This window comes from Nycticebus coucang, chromosome 8 (genome assembly GCF_027406575.1).
Source record: "Nycticebus coucang isolate mNycCou1 chromosome 8, mNycCou1.pri, whole genome shotgun sequence".
In the NCBI taxonomy this organism is placed as follows: Eukaryota; Metazoa; Chordata; class Mammalia; order Primates; family Lorisidae; genus Nycticebus; species Nycticebus coucang.
Genome location: NC_069787.1, coordinates 103,700,364 through 103,722,546, shown reverse-complemented (window position 1 = coordinate 103,722,546; position 22,183 = coordinate 103,700,364). Strand labels below are relative to the sequence as shown.

At 40.8% G+C, this 22,183-nt stretch overlaps 1 protein-coding gene across 1 annotated transcript in view; it reads right to left on the bottom strand.

Annotated features, from left to right (window-relative positions):
• SLC35G2 (solute carrier family 35 member G2) overlaps positions 1–2,166 on the bottom strand; it is a 38,324-nt gene extending 36,158 nt beyond the window's left edge. The window contains exon 1 of the mRNA XM_053599292.1: positions 1,954–2,166. The gene's annotated coding sequence lies outside the window, so the exon portion shown is untranslated. The remainder of the gene's footprint in view (positions 1–1,953) is intronic.
• Between the last annotated feature and the right edge of the window lie 20,017 nt (positions 2,167–22,183).

The following is a 22,183-nucleotide window of genomic DNA, read 5'->3' as shown; positions in this document are numbered from 1 at the left end:
CAGAAACACTAGAAGTGTCAAAAAATAAAGATGGATCACAAAAAGCTCTGGAAAATATGTGACTCATACTTCATGCTGACTTTGAAAAGGATGAGAGTACTTACTCGTGCATTATGTTTATGTACATATACACATACCTGTTTTTACATATGTATACATGATAGTTCGTGTTTATGCTCAAGGTGTTATACTTTCACATAGGTTATGCATGTGCTTTATCTGCACCTCCAAGGCCAGCCATATTTGCCTTCATGTTATCTTCAAAAAATTAGCACCAACCTGTCTGCGAAAGGTTTTAGTGTCAGCAGGGCTCCCTTCTGGCCACCTGCCTTGGAGATGGCCTATTTCTGGCAAAAGTGCAGAACGGAAGGGCAAGCCAGGCCGCGGCCCAGGAAGTCAGTCGACCAGGACGCCCTAGGCACTTCAGCACCACGGACACGGGCAGCCCTGATCAACGTCCTTTCCCGCCGAGCAGCCCACAGAGTTCGCCCCTGCAGGGCGGCCCTCAGCCCCCTCCACCCAGCGCGTTACTCTGTCTGGGCCCTCAACTGTCAGGCGGATGCGAGCTTTCCGTCTCGCTGCCCCGCCAGCCGAGTGAAAGCCTGGACAGAGATGTGGGTCCGCGCTGCGCTCTCACCCGCCCCAACGCTTCTCCTTCCTGCCGTCCTGCGCAGCCCTTCCTTCCTCTTCTCTCCAAAGAGGCCAAATTGGCGCACGTTCTACAACGCCCAGAGGACTGTCAGGAATGACAGAAATGATTCGTATTTTCATCCTGGTGGCTGCTGGAAGCTGAGAGGGCTTGCTCTGAGGCTCCGCCGCCACATTCGTCGGTAACCGAGCCCTTTCTCCACTAATCCTTGCCCTCATCTCTCCTTGCGCAATGATTTCTACAAACAGTTCGTTTCCGATGAAAATCTCAACCCAGGGCAGCGCCTGTGGCTCAAAGGAGTAGGGCGCCGGCACCATATGCCGGAGGTGGCAGGTTCTAACCCAGCCTCGGCCAAAAACTGCAAAAAAAAAAAAAAAAAAGAAAGAAAAGAAAGAAAGAAAAAGAAAAGAAAATCTCAACCCATATAGACTGGCGTTCAAGAGTCAAGAACTAAGAGAGGCTGCGCGCGGTGACTCACGCCTGTAATTCTACCACTCTGGGAGGCCGACGCGGGTAGATTGCTTGAACTCAAGAGTTGGAGACCAGCCTGAGCAAGAACCAGACGGCGTCTCTACTAAAAATAGAATAATTAGCCGCGTGTTGTGGCTGGCGCCTGTAGTCCCAGTACTAGGGAGGCTGAGGCAGGAGGATCGCTGAAATCCAGCAGCTTGAGGTTGCTTTGAGCTAGGCTGAGGCCACTGCACTCTACCCGGGTGACAAGAGCAAGACTCTATCTTAAAAAAAAGAAGAAGAAGAAGAAGAAGAATTCATGGACTAAGAGAGTAATAACAAATACAAATTCTTGGTCATATTTCTGAAACTATCCAGCATTTTTTAAAAGTTGTATTTGAAAATTGATCCCATGACGCCACAGCAACTCACCCATCCTTTCTGGGCAGGGCTCCTGGGAGAGAGAAAGCAATAGCCGCTGGCTTTAATCATGGACGCTGGAGGAGGGCCCATACACGCGACAGTGCAGGACATGCGTAGCGGGGACCATAGCTGATGCTGACCCTAGCATCTTGGCGTCCGGCTTCCCTAGGATGGCAGCGTAGAACGCTGGAGGCGTCGCGGCCTTTCAAGCAGTCTACAGTGCTCCAGCGAAGGCTGGCAAAGGGCTCAAGGCGCTTGGTTCCCAGCCCAGCCCTTAGCCCAAAAGAGTGACTCTACCCCTTAGATGTTCGCAGCTAAAAACAGGTGTGTGCGGTTCAGGGTCCACTCCCACTCCTTCCCTGTGGGGCGACTGGCGGGCATGGTCAAGGTCCCAGTCCGCCGCTGCCGACCGACCCCCGGGGCCCAGTTACCTGCGAGTCGTGGCGAAGAAGGCGGCGCCGGGTGCGCCAGCTGGGGCTGCCGTGTGCGGCACGCCTTGTCCCCCCTCGGAGCCAGCTGCTGCCCCGGAGCGCGCTGCCGGGAAACCCGAGACCCCGGCTGCTGAGAGGGGCGCGGCAGGCGCGAACTCTGCGCCTGCGCTCTCCGCTCCCCCGGCCCCAACCCAACCGGAGGCCGCTGGGGGTGCCCAGGATTTGTGCCTGGGTTGTGGGACTTCCTCTCCCTGAGTGGTGGGAGGTTCTTAGACACGGGAAACGGTCTGCCCAGCTTTCTGCCTACACGCCCAAAGAGAGAGCTGGTTTGAAGCTTTTGCCTGTCAGCCAGGGCGATATAGTCCTCTGGAAGGGGGCAGGGTGGCAGACTCGGTCCATTTACACCCAGCTGTTTGCGTTTAAAAATCGCTAGTCGGTTCCTTGGTGATTAAAACTGTGTCCAGCATCCGTAAAGGTCCATATCCTCAGGTCCACCCTACATTTTACTCATGAGGTCTCTTAGGGAAAGGTCTGCGGAAATGGTTCCTCTGCTTGGGTGTCTATACCCTAGTACCAGGACGAATGAATGCATGTCTTGGAAATAGACCTGGTCATCAAAGCAATGCATTCGAAGGGCACAAGTAGAAAGTGCATAACAAGAGGCCAGGCAAGAAAGGGTGAGGCCTGAGCAAAGGCGCTATCTGTGGAAAAGGACAGTAAGTGTCTGCTAGCTTTTCCTCTGTTCCTTCACTTCCACTCTCCGCTCTGCTCTTTGATTCAGGACTGGCCTTTGAGGTCTACATCAATTTTAATAAGACTTTCAGTTGATTTTTGGCAACTCGGACAAGCCTACGGGAGACTGGAGGGCAGGATATTATTCGGGGACGTCCCAATCCACCCCATCAGGGCCTTCCTGTTAGCAATGGCTGTGTTCTTCATCTGAAAGTTATTACTCCAATCCTGTGACATTCTTTTTTTTTTTTTTTTATTGTTGGGGATTCATTGAGGGTACGATAAGCCAGGTTACACTGATTGCAATTGTTAGGTAAAGTCCCTCTTGCAATCATGTCTTGCCCCCATAAAATGTGACACACACCAAGGTCCCACCCCCCTCCCTCCATCCCTCTTTCTGCTTCCCCCCCATAACCTTAATTGTCATTAATTCTCCTCATATCAAAATTGAGTACATAGGATTCATGCTTCTCCATTCTTGTGATGCTTTACTAAGAATAATGTCTTCCACGTCCATCCAGGTTTAATACGAAGGATGTAAAGTCTCCATTTTTTTTTAATGGCTGAATAGTATTCCATGGTATACATATACCACTGCTTGTTAATCCATTCCTGGGTTGGTGGGCATTTAGGCTGTTTCCACATTTTGGCGATTGTAAATTGAGCTGCAATAAACAGTCTAGTACAAGTGTCCTTATGATAAAAGGATTTTTTGCCTTCTGGGTAGATGTCCAGTAATGGATTGCAGGATCAAATGGGAGGTCTAGCTTGAGTGCTTTGAGGTTTCTCCATACTTCCTTCCAGAAAGGTTGTACTAGTTTGCAGTCCCACCAGCAGTGTAAAAGTGTTCCCTTCTCTCCACATCCACGCCAGCATCTGTAGTTTTGAGATTTTGTGATGTGGGCCATTCTCACTGGGGTTAGCTGATATCTCAGGGTTGTTTTGATTTGCATTTCTCTAATATATAGAGATGATGAACATTTTTTCATGTGTTTATTAGCCATTCATCTGTCATCTTTAGAGAAAGTTCTATTCATGTCTCTTGCCCATTGATACATGGGATTGTTGGCTTTTTTCATGTGGATTAATTTGAGTTCTCTATAGATCCTAGTTATCAAGCTTTTGTCTGATTGAAAATATGCAAATATCCTTTCCCATTGTGTAGGTTGTCTCTTGGCTTTGGTTATTGTCTCCTTAGCTGTACAGAAGCTTTTCAGTTTAATGAAGTCCCATTTGTTTATTTTTGTTGTTGTTGCAATTGCCATGGCAGTCTTCTTCATGAAGTATTTCCCCAGGCCAAAATCTTCCAGTGTTTTTCCTATGCTTTCTTTGAGGATTTTTATTGTTTCATGCCTTAAATTGAAGTCCTTTATCCATCTTGAATCAATTTTTGTGAGTGGGGAAAGGTGTGGGTCCAGTTTCAGTCTTTTACATGTAGACATCCAGTTCTCCCAACACCATTTATTGAATAGGGAGTCTTTCCCCCAAGGTATGTTCTTGTTTGGTTTATCGAAGATTAGGTGGTTGTAAGATGTTAGTTTCATTTCTTGGTTTTCAATTCGATTCAAAGTGTCTATGTCTCTGTTTTTGGGCCAGTACCATGCTGTCTTGAGCACTATGGCTTTGTAGTACAGACTAAAATCTGGTATGCTGATGCCCCCAGCTTTATTTTTGTTACTAAGAACTGCCTTAGCTAAAACGCAGAATCATTTTTTCCAAATCTTGAAAGTACGATGTTGGTATTTTGATAGGAATGGCATTGAATAGGTAGATTGCTTTGGGAAGTATAGACATTTTAACAATGTTGATTCTTCCCGTCCATGAGCATGGTATGTTCTTCCATTTGTTAAGAACAACTGATCCCACAGAGATATAAGAGATCATCTCTGAATACTACCAGAAACTCTATGCCCAGAAATTTGACAATGTGAAGGAAATGGATAAATATTTGGAATCACAACCTCTCCCTAGACTCAGCCAGGAAGAAATAGAGCTCCTAAACAGACCAATTTCAAGCACTGAGATCAAAGAAACAATAAAAAATCTTCCTGTGACATTCTTAAACAGTTTTCTCCTGTTCCTTGCCATTAGCCTTAATGCTTCAGACCTGGGGCTGGTAATGGCTCTCAGAGGTTTCCTTTAACCCTGTCCACACCTTTTTAAATAGTCCAGTCATTAAACTCGCCTCAACTATGCCATTCTTTTCCTGTATTAGTGTCTTCAGGACACTATAATAGATTTTAGTCTATCATGGTTGGCAAATTCATGATGTGAAAGATATGTAAAAGAGACATGAGGCTTTTTAAAAGACGAGATGTCTCCTAGAGCTATCTTGACAGTTCCCTGGGCTCCAGGCAGCCATCATGCTAAACGGTCTCCCTGCTGGCTTCCCTAGTCCAAGGGTGCCAAAGACAGTTTGAGTACACACAAGAATGGAATTTGAACTGCTTATAACCAATGTGTTCACAAAAGGGCTGGGGGTCATCTGAGTGCCCAGAATAATAGAATTTTGAATATCTCTTGATGTAGATTTTAATGGAGCAGTGCTGGTGCCCTGCCAACTACAGCTGGGCTGCTTTTGAATGAAGCAATATTCTTAGGACACTTAAGAGTCTTGGGCACAAAGTCTGATAAATGTGCTTAAGAAGAAACTGCTGAATGAGGCAATTGTCAACATTGAGAGCCTGTGGCTGTTTCTGTAGAAAACTCAAAGAATATTTTCAAAGAAGAAAGGGAGCAATAGTCATTAAATTGCCCCTAGCACTCCATATCAGCTTGGTCTGAATCCAGGACTTGACCATGTCTCAGGCCCATAAAAACAATCAAACTGGTTTGACTAGTTTGGTTCCTCCCCCATCCACTTCATAAACCTACAACCAAGGTGGCAATATCTGGCAAAACTTACCCAAACAAATCCCCAGGCATAGCTGTTTGAAGTAGAATTAATGTCCAAGCAAACAGATTATGTGTATGGAATACAAATGAGATCAGAACAGACACTTAACATGTATTTTCAGAACTTTCTAAGAGAAAGAATCATTTGCTGTTCAGACAGGCAGTAATTTTGCTAATCTAGGTAAGGAATAGAGGCACAGAAGCAAAAGGAGCCCCAGAAGCTTAGGCTGACCTATGAGGTTCAGCTAGAGTTTATATTTTTGTTGATTGAAGGAGGGTGGGTCATTGGGTGAGGAAGGGAGCCAGAAAAGTTTTGAGGATGAGAATGGGATTTAACACAAACAAACGAACCAACCTAGAATGAGCTGACTTTGGAAGAGAAAGTTTCGGGGGGGGTTTGAAAAAAGGAGACTAGGGATTTAGCATAGCTGCCATTCTGAGAAGTAAGAAAGAAATTTGTTAGATGTTTTGTTGTGTAATAAGTAGAAATATTCTATACTGTAATACTGAAGGCTTTTCCTTACAAGTATCAAAAACTCAAACTGTTTAAGAAAAGGAACATACTTGGCTTAATAACTGAAAAATCCATGGATAGAGAACTTCAGAAATGGTTGGATTCAGGACTGCAAACAATGTCATCAGCACATGGTCTCTCCTTTCCTCTCTGTTGACTTCAAAGGGTCTATTCTCACACAGTGATTTCTTTCTACCTCCCCACCTTTCCCCAGCATTCATCTGATACTATTTACAGACCAATCGGGTTCATTGCCCACTTCTCAAGAGGAAACCAATACACTGAGACAGCAGGGGTTACAGTGGAGAAAGAATTTAATATCACAGGCACCATGTGAGGAAATAGGAGGAAAATCTCAAATCCATCTCTATAAGAATCTGAGAGAAAGGGCTTTTAAAGATACTTTGGCCAGGTGTGGTGGCTCACACCTGTAATCCCAGCACTTGGGAAGCCAAGGCGGATGGATTGTCTGAGCTCAGGGTTCAAGACTAGCCTGAGCAAGAGTGAGACCCCATCTCTAAAAATAGCCAGGCACTGAAATGGGCACCTGCAGTCCCAGCTACTTGGGAGGCTGAGGCAAGAAAGAGAATCCCTTAAGCCCAAGAGTTTGAGGTTGCTGTGAGCTGTGTTGCTCTATCAAAAGCAACAAAGTGAGACTCCATCTCAAAAAAAATAAAAAATAAAAAAAGTAAAGACAGTTTGGTGAGCAAAGGGCCTGGGAATGGGGTCTGCTGATTGGCTGGGGATTAACTCACAAGGTTTGGGAAGCAGATATTGTCTTCTTGTGCTGAGTCAGTTCCCCAGTTGCATGACAAGTGGAGTTGGTCCCTTGGGCCACTGGTCTGGTTGGGTCAATTGGTCCACTGGAATACAGGGTCTAGAAGATATCTCAAAGATCAGCCTTAGGTTTCACAGGAGTGATGTTGTCTATGACAGCAATGAAGAAAGTTAACAATCTTTATGACCATCATCTATATGACTCCTGAGTAAGCAACCATGGGAAAGCAAGCTAGGAAACAATGGCTGGAGTATATATATTTTTTCTTTTCTTTCTTTCTTTCTTTTTTTTTTTTTTTCCACTCTGTTGCCCTTGTCTAGAGTACTTCAGCATCAGCCTAGCTCACAGTAACCTCAAACATCTGAGCTCAAGTGATCCTCCTGCCTCAGCTTCCTGAGGAGCTGGGACTATAGGCACCCACCACAATGCCCTGCTATATTATATATTTTATAAATTATGCCTGTACCCTTGCAGAGGTCAGGCTCCTGTCACAGTTTCCACCTTGCCACCATTTAATAATTTTATAAAGAATGGTTTAAATAATGCTCCTTATAGCTCTAGGAGAAACAGAGCACTTATTTCCCAGTAGTGCCATGAAATCTGACTATTATGTCCCATCAACAAATTCTGAATCATATAGTCAACCATATTCCTTAATCTGGAGACAAAAAATGGGAGAGTCTGATTGCAATGGCTCATACCTGTAATCCTAACACCTGGGAGGCCAATGCAGGAAGATCATTTGAGGTTAGGAGTTTGAGACCAGCCTGAGCCAGAGCTAAATCCCATCTATACAAAAAAGAGAAAAACTCAGCCAAGTGTAGTGGCATGCTCCTATAGTTTCAGTTACTTGGGGGGGCTGAGATAGGAATATCACTAAAACCCAGGAGTTTGAAGTTTCAGTGAGCTACAATGATGCCACTGTACTCTAGCTAAGGTGACAGATCAAGACTCTGTCTCCAAAAAAATCCCCAAACAAACAAACAAAAGAATGGGGTAGAGCTCATTCTCCAAAAGAAAATCAAGGTTCTGTTAATATTACCAAAGTAAACCATATAGTGATGGTCATGTGAAAAAAAAGGAAATGTTTATTATATGTACTTTTCAAAGAACTTCAGTTAAGATTTATATTGCTTTTCAATTTTTTTGAATACCAAACTAGTATTTTTCTTGAAAATGACATCATATTGTTGTCAGCAATGCTCATCATATTGATAGCAGCAAGGCAGCTGAAATGTTCCTTTAACTTAAAAGAGTGAAAAGTCTTGCTGTTCCTATGCAAAGATAAACCAGAAAACACTTTAAGAATGTATTTTGGGGCGGCACCCATAGGTCAGTCGGCAGGGCGCCAGCCACATACCCGGAGGGTAGTGGGTTCGAACCCTGCCCGGGCCAGCTAAATGATTGCAATAAAAAAATAGCCAGGTGTTGTGGCGGGTGCCTATAGTCCCAGCTACTTGGGAGGCTGAGACAAGAGCATCACTTAAGCCCAAGAGTTTGAGGTTGCTGTGAGCTGTGACACAACTGCAGTCTACTGAGGGCAACATAGTGAGACTCTGTCTCAAAAAAAAAAAAACATATTTTGGTCTGAGTTTTCTTATGCTCATACTCATTATTTAAGTAAAAAGGCCCCAGGTGGCACCTGTGGTTTAGTGGGAAGGGCACCGGCCGCATTGTGGTGGGTGCCTGTAGTCCCAGCTACTCTGGAGGCTGAGGCAAGAGAATCACCTAAACCCAGGAGTTGGAGGTTGCTGTGAGCTGTGACGTCACAACACTCTACTGAAGTTGACAAAGTAAAACTCTGTCTCAAAAAAAAAAAAAAAAGTAAAAAGGTCCCTTTTCTAATCCCAGCAAACAACACAGAATCTGCAACGCCCTGAATAAGTTACCAGTGTTCCTGGTTGACAATTGTGAAAATATTTGTTTCCTTCATCAGCACCACCAACTTCACTCTCACAATCACATACAAAGCTCAACATAGTTGACCCTTAAACAGTATGGGTGTGAAACACATGCGTCCATTTATACATGTACATGCGCTTTTTTAAAAATAAATATATTGAAAGAATTTTGGAGATATATGAAAATTTGAGAAAACTTACAGATTAACCACATAGCTTAAAATTATTTTAAAAACAAGATGAAGTTAAATATGCCATACGTACATAATATATATGTAGAGCTACTGGTCTATTTTAACATTTACTACCATAAAATATACACACATCTATTATGAAAAGTTAAAATCCCCATCTCTACAACAAAAATTAAGAAAAATTATCTAGCTATGGTGCCACATGCCTATAATCCTAGCTACTTGGGAAGCTGAAATGAGAGGATTGCTTGAGCCTGGGAACTCAAGGCCGCATTTAGCTATGATCAAGGCACTGCCCTGCAGCCTGGGCAAAATAGTGAGAGCTGTCTTAACAAAAAAAATAGTTAAAAGTTATCAAAACTTATGCCTCAAACACAGACCATACGTGGCAACATTCATTGTCAAAAGAATGTAAACATGCGTAGTGATGCAGTATTAAGTCATAACTGCATAAAACTGACTTGTATTATATACTACACTACTATAATAATATCATAGCCACCTCTGTTGCTATTGTAGTGAGCTCATGGGTTGCAAGTACCCACTTAAAATGCCATCTCTAGGAGCGCTTATTCTCCCATAAATTTCATATGGCAGTAAAAAGTGATCTTTTGAAGTTATTGAGTAATTTTCATCCTGTTTAATACAATACCATAAACCTTTAATAGCACCACAGAACCCATACAAAGTGTTACTAGTGACTCTGGCAGTGATCCAAAGAAGCACAGAAAAGTCATGATGTTACAAGAAAAAGTTGACTCGCTTGATACGTACCACGGGTTGAGATCTGTAGCTGTGGTTGCCCACCATTTAAGACAAACAATTCATCTTGTAAAGAGATAATATAAACTTATGGTTTACTTATCAATAAACTATAGTATATTGATAAATATACTATAGTACTGTAAATGTATTTTCTCTTCTTTATGTTTTTTTTTTTTACTGCAACCTCCAAACTCTTGGGCTCAAGAGATCCTCTTGCTTCAGACTTCCCAAGTAGCTGAGGCTATGGGTGTCCACCATCAACGCCAAGCTAGTTTTTCTATTTTTAGTAGAGAAGGGCTGTTGCTCTTGCTCAGGCTGTTCTGGAACTCCTGAGCTCAAGAAATCCACCTGCCTCAGCCTCCCAGAATGCTAGGATTACAGGTGTGAGCCATTGCACCAGGCCAATGATTTTCTTAATAACATTTTTTTCACTAGCTCTGAAATTTTAAATACTTCTAGTCCCAAGAATTTGAGATAAGGAGTACTCAACCTATACTATAAGTCCTACAGAGCAATTAGGCAAGAAAAAGAAAGTTAAAACCTCCAAATTGGAAAGTAACAAATAAAATTATCTGTTTACAGACAATATGATCTCATGTATATAAAACCCTAAATACTGCACACACACACACACACACACACTCATACACAACTGTTTACAACAAATGAATCAGTAATGTTGCAGGATACAAAACCAACACACACAAAAGTCAGTTGCATATATACACTAACAATGAAAAATCCTAAAAGGAAATTAAGAAAACACTTCCATTTACAATATCATCAAAGAGAATAAAATACTCAGGGATAAACTTAACCATGGAGAAAAAAGATTGGTAAACTAAAAATTACAAAACATTTCTCTCATTTGCAGACAATGTGATTTTATATTTAGAAAAACCTAAACACTCCGTAAAAACCCTTATTATAACCAATAAACAAATTTAGTAAAGTTGCAGGATACAAATTCAACATAGGAAAGTCGGTAGCATTTCTATCTCTTAAGAATGAACAATCTGAAAAAGAGACCAAGAAAGTAATCCTATTTACAATTGTACAAATGAAATAAAATATGTAGGAATAAACATAACCAAAGAAGTGAAAGATCTCTATAATTAAAACTATAAAACATCAAGGAAGAAATTGAACAGAACACCGAAAACTGGAAAGATATTCCAAATTCATGGATTAGAAAAGGTTCATACTATGCAAAGCAATCTTCAGATTCTATGCAATTCCTGCCAAAATACCAATGACATTATTCACAGAAATATAAAAACTAATACTAAAATATATGTGAAACCACAAAAGACACAGAATAGCCAAAGCCATCTTGAACAACAAAAGCAAAACTGGAGAAATCACACTGCATGAGTTCAAATTATACTACAAAGCTATAGTGTCCAAAATAGCATGATAGTAGCATAAAAATAGACATATAGACAAGTGGAAAAAAATAGAGAACCCAGAAATAAATCCACATATTTATGATGAACTCATTTTTGATAAAGGTGCCAAGAACATATATTGGGCAAAGAAAAATCTCTTCAATACATAGTGCTGGATTTCCATATGTAGAAGTATAAAACTAGACCCGTATCTCTCACCATGTACAAAAATTAAATCAAAATGAACTAAAGATTTTTTTTATTAAATCACAGCTGTGTACATTTAATGTAATTATGGGGTACAATGTGCTGGTTTTATATACAATTTGAAATACTTTCATGAAACTGGTTAACATAGCCTCCACCACATTTTCTTAGTTATTGTGTTAAGACATTTATATTCTACACTTAGTAGATTTAACATGTACCCTCGTAAAATGTACCATAGGGGTGGTTCCACCAATTACCTTCCCTCCATCCATATTCCCCCCTCCCCTCCTCTCTCCCTCCTCTTTACCCTTCAACTTGGACTGTAGTTGGGTTATAGCATTCATATGGAAGTGTGGGTGCTTATATATTGGTTTCACAGTAGAGCTGAGTACATTGGATACTTTTTCTTCCATTCTTGAGATACTTTGCTAAGAAGAATATGTTCCAGCTCCATCTATGTAAACATAAAAGAGGTGAAGTCTCCATCTTTTTTGACTAAAGATTTAAATCTAAGACATGAAACTACTAAAAGAAAACATTGGGAACACTCAGGACATTGATGTGGGCAAAGATTTGTGGAGTAATATCTGAAAAGCACATGCAACCAAAGCAAAAATGGACAAATGGAATCACATCAAACCAAAAAGCTTCTTCACAGCAAAGGAAACAATCAACAAAGTCAAGTGACCACCCACAGAATGGGAAAAAATATTTACAACCTACCTATCTGGCAATGGATTAATAACTAGAACATATAAGGCACTCAAGTAACTAAATAGGAAAAAATATATATCAAATAACCCAATTTAAAAAATGGGCAAAAGATCTGAATAGACCTTCCTCAAAAGAAAACACAAATGGAAAATAGGTAAATGAAAAAATGTTCAACATCACTGTACCATCAGAAAAATGCAAATCAAAACTACACTGAAGTATTATCTCACCCCAGTTAATATGGCTTTTTTATCCAAGATGCAGGCATAACAAATTCTGGCAAGGATGTAGAGAAAGGAGAATCCTCATACACTGTTGAGGGGAATATAAATTAAACAGCCACTATGGAGAAGAAAACAGAGTTTATTTAAAAAGTAAAGATAGAACTACCTTATGATCCAGCAATCCCCCTGGTGGGTACATATCCAAAAGAAAAGAAATCAGTATATCAAAGCAATATCTACACTCCCATGTTTATTGCAGCACCTGTCACAAAAGTAAAGATATGGAACCAATTTAAGTGACCATAAATGGGTGACTAGATAAAGAAAATGTGGTACATATATACAACATTACTAAGGCATAAAAAAGAATGAAATCCTATCATTTGCAACATAGATGGAACTGGAGGACATTATGTTAAATGAAATAAGCCAGGCACGGAAGACAAATTTTGTATGTTTTCATTCATATATGGGAGCTAAAAATCTTTTTTTTTTTTTTTTTTTTTTTGCAGTTCTGGCCGGGGCTGGGCTCGAACCTGCCACCCCCAGTATATGGGGCCAGTGCCCTACTCCTTGAACCACAGGCACTGCCCGGGAGCTAAAAATCTTTTAAAAATTGAACTCAGGCAGGTGGAAAGTAGAATGACGGTTACCAGAGGCTGAGAAGGGGAGGAAAGAGGGGGGAATAAAGAAGGGATGGTTAATGTGTACAAAAAATACAGTTATATAGAATGAAAAAAATCTAGTATTTGGTAGTATAATAGGGTGACTATAATTAACAATTTATTGTATACCTTGAAGTAACTAAAGAGTAGAATTGGAATGTTCCTAACACAAAGAAATGCTAAATTTTTGAGGTGCTGGATGCCCCAATTCCCTGATTTGATTATTGCACATTGTATGCCTATATCAAAACATGATAGGGTAGCACCTGTGGTTCAGTGGGTAGGGCCCCGTTCCCATATGCCAAGGGTGGTGGGTTCAAACCCGCCCCGGCCAGCTAAAAGAGCAGTGGCACCTGTAACAAAAAATAGCCGGGTGTTGTGGCATGTGCCTGTAGTCCCAGCTTCTTGGGAGGCTGAGGCAGGAGACCCACTTAAGCCCAGGAGTTGGAGGTTGCTGTGAGCTGTGACACAACGGCACTCTACCGAGGGTGACAAAATGAGACTCTGTCTCAAAAAAAAAAGGACATGTACCCGATAAATATGTACAACTATTATGTAGCCATAATAACTTAAAAAAAATCATTGCAGAAAGCAATTAAAAGCACAAATAAATGGAAAGACACCACACATTCATGGATTATAAGTCAATATTATTAAGATGCCAGTACAAATCAAAATGATCTATAGATTTAATACAATCCCTATCAAAATATCAACATCAAGGCCAACACAGTGGCTCACGCCTGTAATCCCAGCACTCTGGGAGGCCAGGGTGGGTGGATTGCCTGAGTGCACCAGTTGGAGACTAGTCTGAGCAAGAGCGAGACCCCATCTCTAAAAAGTAGCCGGGTGCTGTGGCGGGCGCCTAAAGTCCCAGCTACCAGGGAGGCTGAGGCAAGAGGATCACTTGAGCCCAAGAGTTTGAGTTCGCTGTAAGGCCACAGCACTTTCCCAAGGGCAACAAAATGAAACTCTATTACAACAAATAAATAAATTCCAACATTTTTTTTTTTTAGAGACAGAGTCTCACTTTGTCTCCCTCAATAGAGTACTGTGAAGTCACAGCTCACAGCAACCTCCAGCTCTTGGGCTTTGGAGATTCTCTTGCCTCAGCCTCCCGAGTATCTGGGACTATAGGCACCCACCACAACGCCCAGCTATTTTCTCGTTGCAGTTTGAACCCGCCACCCTACGTATATGGGGCCAGGCCCTATTCACTGAGCCACAGGTGCCGCACTCCAACATCATTTTTATAGTAATTAAAAAATCCATTCTAAAATTCATAAAGCACCTTACAGGACCTTGAATAGCCAAAACAATCCTGATATAGAACCAAGTTGGAGCTAACACACTTCCTGATTTCAAAATCTACTACACAGCGGGCGGCGCCTGTGGGTCAGCGGGTAGGGCGCCGGTCCCATATGCAGGAGGTGGCGGGTTCAAACCCAGCCCCGGCCAAAAAAAAATAAAAAAAATAAGTTTAAAATCTACTACACAGCTACATTAATTAAAACAAATGGTACTGTCATAAAGACAGATCTGTGGGTCATTACAAAAATTGAGAGATACACAAAAATCAAGAAACATAAAATCCCCATGGATGAAAACAAATAAAGCTCTCCCAACAGCACTGATAAGCCAAGCTAGTTGGTTGCTAGCCAAACTTGCATGAGTGAATCAGACAGGATACTGTTGACTGTGTCTCTTGGAAGTGAAATAATGGACCATAATATAATCTGTCTCAAAACATTCATAGTGACACACATACGCCAACAAATGGAATATAATAGAAAGCTCAGAAATAAACCCTCACTCAGGCGGTCAAATGATTTTCAAGAAGGATGCCAAGACCACAAAATGGAGAAAAGACAGTCCATTCAACAAATGCTGTTGGGAAAACTAGATATCCACATACAAACAACAACAACAAAAAAAGAAATCAGACCCTGACCTTATACATATACGATATTTAACTCAAAAGTTATCAAAGACCTTCATGTAAGAGCAAAAACTATAAAACTCTTAGGAAAAAAAAAGAGGAAAATCTTTTCGACATTGAATTTAGCAGGGACTTATTGAATACAACACAAAAACACAGGCAACAAGAGAAAAAACATCAGTTGGACTTTATCAAAATTTGTTGGGCTCTGCCATGTGCCTGAGGCCTAATGCAACTTCCCGAGCTTGACTAGAAGTAGATCCATCGAGCTACTTCCGCATACCAATGATTCAGCAAGGCCAGGCCTGAAACTGCCTCTACCTAGATACAGCCAACGTGGTACCATGCCATTGGCCCAACCCTGTTATACCACCCATCACACCATTTCACATACCTCATCCCCACCCCACCCCCGCCCCCTTCCTTTCCCCGCCCCTTCCCCATGCTCTATATAAGTGGCTGCTTGACACAATAAAGTTGAGATACTGCTTCGACAGCCTCCCGGCTCCATGTGGTTTTCTTCGAGCCGCAGACACTCACCATCCAGCTCAGCCCCTGTGACAAGGTGGGGCTGGCCCCGATCTTCTCTCGACTGCGACTGCCAGAGGACCCGGCAAAAATTAAGTGTATTTGTGCATCAAGAGGCACTATTAAGAGAGCGAAAATGTAGCCCATGAAATGGGAGAAAATATTTGCAAGTCCTATCTCTAATAATGGTTTGATATTGAGAATATATAAAGAACTCCTTAGCTCAGTGACCATGGCACAGTGGTTATGGCACCAGCCACATACACCGAGGGAGCCCGGGTTGAACCCAAACCGGACCAGCTGGAAAGCAATGACAACTGCAACAAAAGATGGCCGGACACTGTGGCAGGCACCTGTACTCCCAGCTACCTAGGAGGCTGAGGCAAGAGAATCACTTAAGCCCAAGAATTTGAAGTTGCTGTGAGCTGTGACACTACAGCACTCTACCCAGGGCAACATATACTGCGTCTCAAAAAAAAAAAAAAAAAAAGAACCCCTACAACTCAACAGCAACAATAATGACAGCAAAACAACCTGATTAAAAAATAAGCAAAGGACTCACAAAGTCATTTCTCTAAAAATATACAAATGGCAAAAATAAGTGCATGCATATCATCTTGCAAAAGACGCTGCATATCACTGGTCATTAGGGAAATGTAAATCAAAACCACAATGAGTTACTACTTTATACCCATTAGACGATTATTGTCCAAAAATAACAATATAATAACCATTGGTAAGGATGTGGAGAAATTGGAATTGTTGCATTGAGGGTAGGAATTATAAAATGATTTAGCCACTGTAGAAAATAGTGTGGTGATTCCTCAAAAAGTTAAAAATAGAATTACCATATGATCCAGTAATTCTACTTTTGGGTACATAATCAAAAAAAGTGAAAGCAAGGACTGGAACAGATATTAGTACACCCCTGTTCATAACAGCATTATTTACAATAACCAAAACATGGAAGCAACACAAGTGTTCATTGATGGATGAATGGATAACAAACACATGCAATCAAATATTATTGAACCTTAAAAAGGAAGAAAACTCTGACGTGCTATAATGTACATGAACCTTAAGGGTATTGTGCTAAGTAAAATAAGCCAAAAAAAATTGTATGATTCCACTTACATCAGATACTAGAGTAATCAAATTCATAGAGACAGAAAGTGGAACAGTGACATCAAGAGCTGAGGGTGTGGAATGGGAAGTTAGTGTTTAATGGATACAGTTTCAACTGGAAAAAAAGAAAGTTTTGAAGATGGATGGGTGGTGATGATTGCACAATGTGAATGTATTTAAAGTCATAGAACTATTCACTTAAAATGGTCAAAGTGGAGAAATTCTTATTCTATGAAACAAAGCGTTGCTTAATTCTAGAATCACAAATAAAACCACTTGAGATCATTAACTTAAATTTTGTCCTTTTTGTTGTTGTTCTTACAGGGATCACTTTAAGCTTGAATCATGGTTATAAGCATGTGTGTCACCCAGATAGTGTTCATTGCACCTGTACAGTAAGTTTTTGCCCATCCCCTGCTTGCCACTCTCCCTTGCTTGATTTTCATTGAGTTTTACTTCCATCTATACACATGGGTGTTCATTGGTTATTTCCAATTTAATAGTGAGTACATGTGGTGTTTGTTTTTCCATTCTTGCAATACTTCATTCAGGAGAATGGTCTCCATTTCCATCCAAATTGTTGCAAAAGGCATTAAGTTATCCTTTCTAATGGCTGATTGGTATTACATGGTATACACATACCACATTTTGTTAATGCACTCATGAGTTAATGGGCACTTGGGTTGATTCCACATCTTTTAATTGGGAATTGTGCTGCAAAAAATATTCAAATGCAGGTATCTTTTTAATAAAGTGACTTCTTTTCCTTTGGTAAATACCCAGTGGTGGGATTGCTGGATCAAAAAGTAGGTCCACTTTCAGTTCTTTGCAGTACCTCCATACTGTTTTCCATAGAGGTAGTACAACTTGCTGTCCCACCAACAGTGCGCAAGTATTCCTTTCTTTCTGCATTTATGCCAGCATCTATTGTTTGTGGACTTTTAAATAAAAGCCATTATGACAGAGATAAGGTCATGAGCATTTTCTCATGTTTATTGGCCATTTGTCTTTCTTCTTTTGAGAAGCTTCCGTTCATGTCTTTTGCCCACTAATAGGGTTGTTTATCTTTTTCTTGCTGATTTGCTTGAATTCTCTGTAGATTCTGGGTATTAGCCTTTTGTTGGATATGTAGTTTGTGAATAATTTCTCCCATTCTGTAGGTTGTATATTTGCTCTGTTGATTATTTCCTTGGCTGTGCAGAAGCTTTTTATTTAATTGAGTTCCATTTATTCATTTTTGTCATTACTGTGATTTCTAATGGGATCTTCTTCATGATTTCTTTGCCTAGGCCAATGTCTAGAGGAATTTTCCCCAACATTTTCTTCTTGAATTCTTATGGCTTCATGCCTTACACTTAAATCTTTTATCCACTTTGAATTGTTTTGTAAGTGGTGAGAGATATGGATCCTATTTCATTCTTCTATATGTGGCTAATTTTCTCAGCACCATTTATTTAATTTTCCCCGGTGTATGTTGTCTGCTTTGTCAAAGATCAGTTGGCTGTAATAATGTTTTATATTTTGAATTTTTATTCTGTTCCATTGGTCTGTGTCTCCATTTTTGTGCCAGTACCATGTGTTTAGGTTACTACAGCCTTGTAGTGTAGTTTGAAGTCAGATAATGTGATGGCTCCAGATTTATTTCTTTTGCATAAGGTTTTTTGTTGTTGTTGTTGTTGGGATTTTTTTACATTTGAGCTTTTTTCTGGATCCAAATAAAGCATAGAATTATTTTTCCTTGATCTATAAAATATGAAATTGGTATTTTGATGGGGAATAGCCATTGCTTTGAATTTGTAAATCAGTTTGGGTAGTATGGACTTGTTAACAATGTTGATTCTACTAATTCATGAGCATGATATGTTTTTCCATTTGTTTGTATCTGCAATTTCTTTCCTCAGTGTTTCATAGTTCTTTCTTAGAGGTCTTTCACCTCCTTGTAAGTATATTCCTAGATATTTTATTTTCTCTGTAGCTATTGCGAATGGTATTGAGTCTTTGATTTGACTTTCAGCTCGACTATTATTAATATATGGAAATGCTACTGATTTATATACATTGATTAGGTATCCTGAGACTTTGCTGAGTTTATTTATCAATTCCAAGGGATTCATGGTGGAATCCTGGGATTTTCTAGATACAAGATCATATCATCAGTGAAGGACAATAGTTTGTCCTCCTCTTTCCCAGTTTGGAGATTCTTCATATTCTTCTCTTGTCTGATTGCTCTCGCTAGGACTGCCAGCACTATTTTGAATAGAACTGGTAACAATGAGCATCCTTGTCTTGTTCCAGTTCTTAGAGGAGATGCTTTCAACTTTTCCCCATTCAGTATGATGTTGGCTGTGGTTTTGTCATACATGGCTTTTATAATTCTGAGAGATATTCCTTCTATGCCTAGATTGTTAATGACTTTTATCATGAAAGGGTGCTAAATTTTGGTGAATGTTTTTTCTGTATCTATTGAAATGATCATATAAACTTTGTTTTTGCTTCTATTTAATGTGTATTGAATCACATTTATCAATTTAAATATGTTCAAACATCTTTCTATCCCTGGGATGAAGCCCATTTGGTCATGGTAGATTATTTTTTTAAGGTGCTATTGAATTTGCTTTGCTAGTATTTTATTGAGGATTTTTACAACTACATTATTAAAGGATATGGGATATGTCTGCAGTTTCCTTTTTTGTTGTTGTTGTGCCTTTTCTTGGCATTGGTGTCAAGGTGATACTGGCTTCATAGAATGAGTTGGAGAGGATTCTGTTCTTCTTGATATTTTGGAATAGTTTCTGTAGTATGTATACCAACTCTTTGTAAGTCTGATAAAATTGGCTGTGAGCTCCATCTGGTATGGAGCTTTTCTTGTTGTTAGAACGGTCTTTATTGCTGCTTCAGTGTAGTTTCTCATTATTGGTCTAAGAAGGAGTTCTTATTCTTCCTGACTGAAGAAATATATTAGTATTACCAAGAAAAGAAAGAATGTGTGTTGGGTTGCCAAAAACAACAAATGTCTACCACCTCTGATATCTACCAATCTGATCTGACTTATTGTTCAACAAGCATTTATTGAGAATACTAAAAAAAAAAATTTTTTTAATGCAAAACAGAAACAACTTAATCTTGGCAACTCTTCCTTACAGTCAGTACTTCCCTGTCAGGATGTTTTTGACTCCCAATCCTTGCTCTGGGAGTTTTTAAAAAATAACCTAGTGGTTGCACCTATTACACCAAAATCCATCTACCTGGAAGTCTCTAACTCATGTTTTACTGTGAAAATACAAACAAAAGGCATGAGGGGAAGAAAAGCATCAAGAGTCTTACCAGGGCTAGGCCCAGTGGGAATGTTGGAGACATAGGGAGCTTACCATGTTTTCCTGGCTTTGCCCTTCTGCCCCTTCACTTCCTCTCCCCTCTGCAGCCTATCTAAACACAGACAAAGAATAGCCAGTCTGACACCAAATTTTCTAAATGCAAAGTAACTTCTTTCTCCATTAATCTGCAAAGAATTTTTTATTTTAAAACTCAAGATGTGATTGCTCATGCTGAGTATTTAATATTATATGTAACAATAACCAATGTATTAGGGTGTACTCTACTTCAACTGTAAGGTGATTTATGAACCACTTTAATGATCCTTAAGAGATGTGGACATGCAGACTGGCAGCCTGCCCACGCGGCAGGTGGTGTCAGGCACAGGCTCCTGATGAGGATGGGAGGCTTGAGTTCTATTGTTAGCTCTGCTGCTTGGCAGCTGTGTGACCTTGAACAAATCAATTAACCCCTCTGGACCTACCAGTTCCTCAACTCTAAAATGTCAGAGTTAACTTGATGTTCTCTAAGATCTTTTCATTTCCAGCATGCTAAGATTTTCTAAGAAGTTAATTTTGTTGTTAAAAAGTCATGAAGGAAAAGTTATCAGTAAGAGTCTTTATTTTTGAAGATTAAGAAAGATGGCAAGGGGCAGCACCCGTGGCTCAGTGGGTAGGGCACCGGCCCCATATACCGAGGGTGGTGGGTTCAAACCTGCCCCCAGGCCAAACCGCAATAAAAATAAAAAATAGCTGGGGTGGCACCTGTGGCTCAAAGGAGTAGGACACTGGCCCCATATGCCAGAGGTGGCAGGTTCAAACCCAGCCCTGGCCAAAAACTGCAAATAAAATAAAATAAAATAACCGGGCATTGTGGCAGGTGCCTGTAGTCCCAGCTACTTGGGAGGCTGAGACAAGAGAATCACCTAAGCCCAGGAGTTGGAGGTTGCTGTGAGCTGAGAGGCCATGGCTCTCTATTGAGGGTGACAAAGTGAGACTATGTCTCTACAAAAAAAAAAAAAAAAAGAAGAAGAAAGATGGCAAGGAGACTCATTCAGGCTGAATAGGGTTAAGGAAGAGGTGTAATGTAGACAGAGGGCTGCAGAGTGATCAGGATTATGAAGGACAAAATCCTGAGGAGAGACTTGTTAAAAAGAAAAGTCATGCAGTGATACTCAATAAAAATATGGTAAAGAAGACTTTATTCAGGACCACTCCAATAGGTGTAGGTGCCACTACCATGGATTTTGCAGTGGGGCAGAAAGATTGCACTGTACTCCAAAATGTAGTATGGGCAAATGGGAATTCATAGCCAAGGAGGAAGGTGGGGGTCAGTGGATGGAAAAATACTAGGAGGAAATAGTAGGAGTAAAGAGAATTCTGGCTAAAACAATCCACCAGGATTCTTGCTAAGGGCTGCCAGAGTGTTCAGGCATCACCTGAGGGATGGCAGAAAATGGGGAACCTGGTGAGATATTAAAGATAATCAAATGTTAAGTGTAGAGGACTCTTGCTAACCTGACTTAACAGGGTACTTTGCTAAAACTGGATTTTACAAGGGAGTATACAAATAGGCCTAAAAGAACATTCAGGAGATGACTAAAGTTTGACTGTGCAAAGAATCTTTGTCAGTCCTGACTTTATGGAGTCTTCAGAGAGCCTCAGGAGTAGTGTGGACAAAACTGCAGGAATCCCCATGCTCTATGGGCTGAGAAAAGGCTGCATTTTCTAGGTTCACAAGATTCCCTTCTTCAGATGTTCCTCCAGGGACTCAGACATCTCCCCTCCTATGTTTTCTAGAGGAGGGTCCCAACTAGGGTGGAGCAGCCAAGGTTTTTTCCCAGGATGACGAATAGAAAGCATCAATTATATCTTCACTCTCTCTCTTTTTTCTTTCTTTCTTTTTTTCTTTTTTTTGGCCAAGGCTGGGTTTGAACCCACCACCTCTGGTATATGGGGCTAGTGCCCTACTCCTTTGAGCCACAGGTGCTGCCCTTTTTTTTTTTTTAGACAAAGTCTCACTCCATTGCCCTGGGTGGAGTGACCTGGAGACATAAGTCATATCAACCTCAAACTCTTGGGCTTAAGAGATCCTCTTGCCTCATCCTCCTGAGTAGCTGGGACTACAGGTGCCCACACCACACCCTGCTAGTTTTGCTATTTTTAGTAGAGATGGAGGTCTCACTCTTGCTCAGGCTGGTTGTAAATTCCTGAGCTCAGGTGATCCATTCTCTTTGGCTTCTCAGAGTGGTAGGATTATAGGTGTGAGCCACCACACCTGACTAATCTTAACTCTCTCTTTAAATCTCCCCAAAACAATCAGGAAGCAATGTTTTTTAGATAAATC